General features: G+C 48.7%; 1 protein-coding gene across 1 annotated transcript in view; it reads right to left on the reverse strand.

The window, feature by feature from the left end:
• LOC132464937 (unconventional myosin-IXAb-like) overlaps nucleotides 1-6,018 on the reverse strand; it is a 91,729-nt gene extending 85,711 nt beyond the window's left edge. Inside the window, 1 exon segment of the mRNA XM_060061571.1 lies at nucleotides 5,459-6,018. The gene's annotated coding sequence lies outside the window, so the exon portion shown is untranslated.
• Nucleotides 6,019-8,054: the final 2,036 nt, after the last annotated feature.

An 8,054-nucleotide genomic window follows, 5' to 3' on the forward strand; every position in this document is an offset into this window, starting at 1 on the left:
GCAGGCCGCTTGTTTCCTCCCGCCCTGCTGCCTCTGCGCCGCGGCGGCCCACTTCTGGAAGCGCATGGCCCAACTAGGACATGCCTGCTGAGACCTCGCCACAACGTGACTTTCACAAAGACGTTCACACCGTGACAAAGCTTTTAGTGGAGCAGAGGAGAGTGAGAGAAGGGAGTGGCAGAAAGATAGAGGAGAGGGGAGAGGGGGACGAAAGAGAGAGAGTGAAGAGGTAATAAAGAGATGGAGGAGACAAGAGAGAGGGAGCGGAAGAGGGGAGGAGGAGAGGAGGAGGAGAACGAGAGGACGGAAGAGTAGAGGGAGCCTAGACAGACAGAGACAGAGAGGCACAGAGAGAGACAGACATTAACGAGAGTGACAGAGAAACAATCTGGAGATTGTAAGTAAAGTGCTGGGGATGTCTGTAATGCTGGAAAGCAGAAGGGGAGAAAGGGTGAAAGAGAGCGAGAGAGAGAAAAGGAGAAAGGGCGAGAGAGAATGAACTTAATTTGGTCTGCATCCTGTGGCCACACCCACTGTCCCCAGTTTGCTTTGTTCTTGTAATGGCCACCGCCCCACAATGTTTTACCAACACACACACCTACACCCACATCCCACCCCCCCCCCCCCCCCACACACACACACACACTTCTACTGTATGCATGTCCAGTATGTCTAGCTTACCCATGCTTTTTCATACATAATGCATGTGTGTGCATGATAATAATTGATAGATGCATTGCCAGTCTGTCTGTCTGTCTGTCTGTCTGTCTGTCTGTCTGTCTGTCTGTCTGTCTGTCTGTCTGTCTGTCTGTCTGTCTGTCTGTCTGTCTGACTGTCTGTCTGTGCGTATCATTTAGCCGCCCCCGGTCCACCTCCGACTCACGTTCCACAGCGAGCCACAGAGCTGCAGCTCTACGGTGACACGACACAGACGCACACTCTGTCCCGGCTTCAAACCGGCACGCGCTGCCATGGCTCGATGCCGCCCCACGCTGCAGAAATACCACACAAGCACTGACTAAGTAGCCGTGGTTGGGTCGGGGCAAGAAGACTCTGTCCCAATGCCTCGCCATTATCTCTATTTTTAATGCTATTATCTTCTTCGTTTTTCTCTATTTTCTATTCTCCATTTGTGTCAATCTAGAGCCCAGTAATCTTGCAAAAACGATTTAATTATGGGTTCGTTAAAAGGTGTGGTGGCTCACTGTGTGTATGTGTATGTGTATTTAGGGGGGGGGGGGGGGGGGTCAAATTCTGGTTCAGCTGGATGTTTCAGTTCATTTCATGTAGCGCTTTAGCTAGCCTGCGCTAGATCTTTCAGTGCTGGCATGGCCTGTGTCCGTCCAGGCAGGAAACAATGCAGCTGTCAGCATGTAGACAATAAACATGCTAGGCTAAAAACAAGGATCACAGCTGCTGACTGAAGGCAGATGTAAACCTGGACTGCAGCAATGCTTCATCAAAGGCTTTCAAAGGCAGATAGTTTGTGGGGTTAGCATGCTATCAGTCGCTCTCACTCTGTTAAGCTTTCTCAACGGACCGTAGCCTGTTTTCTATACGTTTTCCACGGGGTCTGTATCTTTCATCACTGAATGGGTAAAACGCTTACAGGGTAAGTCAATATCCCCATGTTCCTCCTGGTGGTTTCTTTGCATATCTGATAGGTCCAGTCCAGGAGCTTTTAAGTTTGGCATAAAGTCTTGAAGGAATCTGCATCTAGCAGGAATCTGCATTAAGATGGGATCTGCATTAGTTTATTGGCTGCACAAACCTCATCTGTTGATCTTTTCTTCACCCATATTCCCCCCACCCCACCTCCCCTCAGACATAAACAACAAAACCACACATCGGCACACATGCCTGCCTGCCTGCCTGCCTGCCTGCCTGCCTGCCTGCCTGCCTGCCTGCCATCCTGCCCCCCCCCCCCCCCCACACACACACACACACACACACAGTGTTTTTAACATCCGGAACTCAGGGAATGGGGAATGAGGAACAGGGATTGCCACTGTATGGCCCTGCTCCTCGCTCAAAACACACCCACCCACACCCGCACAGCCACCTAGGGAAGGGAAGACATCTCATGCCATCCCAACGCATGATCACAACGGCCATCGAAGCTCTGACGCGACCGTAGAGAACATTCATCCGCCCCCGAGAGCCCCAAAGGCAGGCCCTTGTTCGCCCACGGCCGAGATGACGAGGCAACACAAGCACGGCGGAACATTTTCAATTAATCCGCCCAAGGAGAGAGGTGAGGAAGGATAATTATTCCAACGAGGAGGGGGCTCCACCACCAGCAGAACCAGAGAAACGGGCCATTGAAATCAACGGGCGTCAGTGTAAAGCTAATAACGATCTGTGCCAGTGACACGGTTCTTTGAAGAGCGCTGGAAGGAGAGAGCAAAAGGCAGAACATTGATTCCAATATGCCAGGGAGGAGTACAGCCATGCAGAAGAAAGACAGGGTTTCTAGTTCACAGATCTTTTTTTTTTTGTCCAGCCCTGGCTTTGGCTTTGAGCGTTCAATTATTTGACGAGAGAAGAAATGGTTAGAGCAGAACAGAAGGAGCTAAATGATATCATCGGTTAACCTCAGCATAGGCCTGCTGGCAGAGCACTCTACGAAGGGGGAGTCCCTTCCAGGGCGAGTTGATCGGCCAGTCAGTCCCGCCCTAAAACACGTGGAGCATGCTCAAAAGACGTGATGTCTCTGAGGTCAGCGGGGTCACGGCATGTTAAGATCCCGGGATTGGGCTGAGGTCTGTGAGCCTGGGGGGTCATCTCATCACATGAGTGTCATTAGCTTCAGCTTGAGGAGGGGGGAGCTCAGATGGGTGAACCAAACCAAAAACTGGCATAGAGGTCAGCGGTGAGATTTGATCCTTTCTCAATTCCCCAAGTGTGAATTGAGAAATTAAGTGTCTGCAGACCACATACTTTCCCAGATCAGCTGAATAAGTGTCTGAAAGTCAAACACTTCATGGCCGCAGTCCAAGCCAACAGACAACGCAACACAACTATGTTTGGGAGAATGTTCACAAACAGAAAATGCACCATATTTTTGACATTCCCTCACTCAATGGAATCCTGAAGAGCAACATTGACGAGATGTTCTGACTACCCTGACTGCCCAAACAACTGAAACAACACAGTCTCTGAAATATTTCAGACTACCCCTGCACTACACACACACACACACACACACACACAAACACACACACACACACACACACACGTGAAAAGAAAACCGAAACACATGCACACAAACCAACCCCCAACAATTGCAGACATGTCTATAATTACCCCTGGTTGGAATTGAATTTAGGCATCGCTGTCAGAGTATGGACAGACCCTGGCCAGCCATTGGTATTGTCTTACATGAGGCCTTGAGCCCCATCAGCCCACGCCCCTTGCACGGGCACCAGGGATGGATGTCCTGCCAGCTGCTGTGTAATCAGAACCCCACATAGAAGTCACCCAGGACAAGGGCGTCAACCAATAGGGCGACTAGGATAGTGTCTGTGTGGAAGGCATGATGTCATCGACATTGGATTATTCTAAGAGCACCCACTGTATCCTGTCACCACGCAGGATCACAGCCCGGCGACAACGCTCGCTCAGTCAGGTCTGCTCCCAGAGAAAGAGCTGCGTTTGTCGAAACTCCTTAACCGGTGGATGAGTAGTACTACAAAACCAATAGAAACACACCTCTGATAACACAGGGTGGCTGCCCAGACTACAAACTCATCCGTTAACTTTCTGCACTGAAATCCACACAGAACAGCGTGATTATCTCCAATATGAATTTGCCGGTGTGTGTGGTTGTATCGGTGTAGAGTTACAAGTAGCTATCCCATGGCTCTCACCCAGAGTATAAATGCAAATCAGGTTTGCAGTAAAGAAAAAAATAATACACCAACGTCTACTGCAGTGCTGTCAAAACTAGACAGTTCAGCTCTGACTTCTGAGCTTTTCGAGTGCGCTCCGAGTGCATCCATTCGCTGGGCCACTCAAGCTCTCAAACCACTGTTTTCCTGTCCGCTCTTGGGGGGTTTAGCAGCTTACATAATAGACTAAATGAAATGTTAATGCCAGCCAACTTGACATGGCAGCCGGAGGAGATGTCTCGTTCCGAACAGGACCAGACAATGTGTGTGAGGCCGGCCGGCCCGCCCGCCCGCCCGCCCAGGGGCGGCAAAACCCCAGAGATCCCCGATTGAAAGGCCTGACTCCATGATGCCTCTTTATCTGATCGCTTCATGCATATACAAGCTTCAATCCAAGATAACAGCCACCAGAAGACCACAGTCCAGCCGTGGTATCGGTTTTGAAAAGAAAAAAGCAGATGTGAACAACATGACTGTGTTTTTTTCATGAGACTCGCCCACGGCTGATGGGGACAACTTGTGACTAGTAGCCGCTGCTTGAGTGCCGTTGCTCCATAGAAAGCAGCTCACCATCGAAGGAGGGTGCTTCCTGTGTTTTGCAGTCTCTCTCTCTCTCCCAATTTGGGTAGTGGACTGAAAGGCTTAAGGCACTCTGGCCAAGTCCAAGTAGGCAGGTTTAAACACGTCCCAGTGGCCCCAAGAGCTCCTCTGTGGTAGAGCTGCTGCCATGGCTGTTAGTGTACTAACTATTCGTGCCTTCGCCTGATTGAAAGGGCTTACATGTAGTGATGAGGTTATAATCATATCGAATTGGGATCAAGCTGCCAAAGTAGACCTCGTCTTGTCCCCTTCCTTTACACGTGTCATCAACAATGACAATCACGCCTACAAGCGTGCTAGCTGAATGTGGTCCTCTGCAGAACCATGAATCTAACATTATTAGGAAAACGCGTTTAGTTGATCGCTCTCCCGGACTCCCCCGTCCCCCCCTCCACTTGGAATGCCCCGGTCCGGTGCCGCCGCCGCTGTCCTGGTCGAATGCGTCACGGTAAAGCTGCCGTTTGTGTTCAACGGCATCTGCACGCTGGGTTTAATGCATATTGTCTATCTCACAACGTCCCGGCTATATGAGAGCGCCTGAGATCAGGGCATGATGCTGGAAATGTTGTATGACGCAAGAAAATAAGGATAGTCACTTTCAGAAGGCAACTGGGGGGATGCTTTCTTCTGCTCTGGTTGCGCTGGCTTGGTTAGTCGTTATTTGTGACCACATACACACACATAGCAAGGTTGGCGAGCATTTCCTTCAATATGACCAACACATCAATTTTGCTGTTGTGGCTGTATGCTACAATATTTAAATGCCCTGGGTTCCATCATGTGAAATAGCCTACAATGGACTATCGGTGAGAACGCTTTAAGCGCTCATGGAGAAATGACAGCTCACCCGAGTGGACCTTGGTGCTGTTTAACACGTACATCATCATAGAGATTCCTTGCCTTCTTTTTTTTTTTATCTTATCTTCACTGTGTACACATGGCGTTATCACAGCCGTGCAATGCCTTACCTCTGCTGTTGCTGGAATCCACTGCCCCGACAGCTCACGCTATAGCGTGTATGACAAGGAAGGGTTACGCGGACCACATTCAAACACACATTCCTGTTAATGCATCAAAGCCGCGCGTCCTAGGCTCCACGGCGCGTATCCTATGAGAACCACCCGTCTTCTGTCTAAATGCGCTATTCTTCCCTCGATATATTCCAATATTACTTTTCTCAAAGGAAATGCTTCGGTCCCCTGTCACGTCGTCCTCATACAACAGCTTGTCTCTTTTTTTTCCGCTTACAATCGCTGCAAGCTTCCGTGTACGCGCATCGCGCGCCCATGATTGCAGTAGGATCGTTGGAGCAAGGATCCTGAGTTTTTGCGTTATCCCGGTCTATCGGAACGCATTTCCGCATCTCTTACTTCCTTCGGGTTGTGTAAGCCCGTTAACATTCCCTGGAGCGAGAAAAATAGGGCCGTGCCAATAAGACCAACAAAATCGATAGGGAGAATAATGACAGAATTTTTACCAAAAATATGACAAAGCAATATCCGAAACATGTATCTTATTCGGTACTGGATATCTATCAGAAGTCCCGCCCTCTCTATCGCCTCTCTCCGCTAAACCCACGGAAATATAGTCACGCCCTCTTGCTCCCCCGTGATAACGCTCATTCGGAGCATCCCGTAACAGGCGTTCCGTCGTGAGATGAAGAACGCCTGTGAACGAGGTTACTAATAGTAGGATGGGAAGGCGTCTTGCGATGGGCGGTAACAACCGGGAGGACCCTAAGAGATGAAACACTAGACTTTTGCTAAAATGAGAAGCCGATTGTTTTTTCCCCGACCACGGCTTCAAGGGATTCGTTTGCGTATTTCATCAACACTGTCAATCAGCACATGGCGGTCACTGACATGGGGTGTGGTCAAGGACATACAACCTACCCTTCTTAATCCTACCAGTTACATTCATACAATTATTGGATGGCAATTAAGTTGTGCCTCCGTTGTCTTCTGTTGAAAATGGTGGAGATCAAGGGATCGCCTTAAGATTTTTTTTTATTTTTATATATGATAAATAATGAATGCTTTTACTGTGTAGCTACGTAGTAGCCTAACTTAATTTCACCCACAGGCTACCGTTGTTCAGTCTGTCCCCCTAAGCTGATGCTTTCTGCGAAAGCAAAAACTGGTTCTGCATGCTTGCATGTGTTAACATGAAGCTGATGGGTGAAATATGTCATATCCATATGTAATTTTATCCTATCTAAAGACTTGTTCAAAGGAGGGTTCACATATTGAAAGATAACTTCCCATAGCATGGGGACGGCATGAGTACAATTACTGGACATTTGAAACTGTGTGTATGTGGTCAGTGGTTGCCAGTGTTTGTGCACGCTTGTGTGTTTGAGTGTGCTTGTGTTTGTGCTTGTGCGTGTGTCTGCATTCTTGCATGCATTTCTGTTTGTGTGTGGGTGTGTCTGTGTGTGTGCGTGAAGGAGAATGTGTGCGTCTGTGTTTCTGCCTGTGTGTATGAGAGTATGTGTATACAGGGTGGGTACCTCTGTGGACATAATGCACTCCGGCCAATCCCTCCTGTGCACCTCAATAAAGTCAATTTAGCCGTTCACTGCTGTCAAACCGCTGCAGGGCTGCCTCTTACTCTCTACCCAAGCACCATTCAGCACGTTACACGCAGACAATGCCTTCGCCGGCACTGGGCTTGAACTACGAGGGGAGGAACAGAGAGGGACCCAAAGGCCTCGCTCTCAGCCGGCTCCTAAACATTCTACCTGTTTGGCCCGGTGTCAACATCCCCCCCACACTTATAGGCTACACTCTTAAACTACACGATAAACCATCCACACACGTATAGGCCACACCCATAAGAACGACTGTCACACATCCAAAGGCCACACCTATAAATCACACTACTATCACACCTATAGGTGACCCCTATAATAATAATAATAATAATACATTTAATTTAGAGGCGCCTTTCAAGACACCCAAGGTCACCTTACAGAGCATATAGTCATCATTCAAAACTATGTAAAACAGACTAGGAATAAAAGGAAAACAGAGGTCAAACATGAAGAATAATAATAATTAATAACACTCAAAGACGCCTAAAGTGAAGGGGGGACCTCACTAATCACTATAACCTTGAATACTATCACACCTATAGGCCACACCTATAAACTCCACTATAAGCTATCCACCCCTATAGGCCACACCCATAAACGACACTATATACTATCCAAACCTATAGGCCACACCCATAAACTACACAATAAACTATCCACACCTATAGGCCATTCCCATAAACTACACTTCTATCACAACTATTAGGCCACACCCATAAACTACACTACTATCACACCAGGCCAAAAGATGACAGGAGTATTCAGATTTGAGGGGAATCTGGGATGTAGAGATGGTGGGAGAGAGAGAGGTAAGGGATGGGAGGTGAGGCGGGGAGGGGTGGGGGGGAAGCCATCAGGGGATAGTTGATGGCCCCCCGGAGGGACAACGAATGGGTACATTTCAAACGGTGGAGGCCCCCAGATGGATGAAGCACAAACACATCTCACCTTTCAACTGGAAAAACCTGGTT

The sequence above is a fragment of the Gadus macrocephalus genome, chromosome 9, assembly GCF_031168955.1.
Source record: "Gadus macrocephalus chromosome 9, ASM3116895v1".
NCBI classification, from domain to species: Eukaryota; Metazoa; Chordata; class Actinopteri; order Gadiformes; family Gadidae; genus Gadus; species Gadus macrocephalus.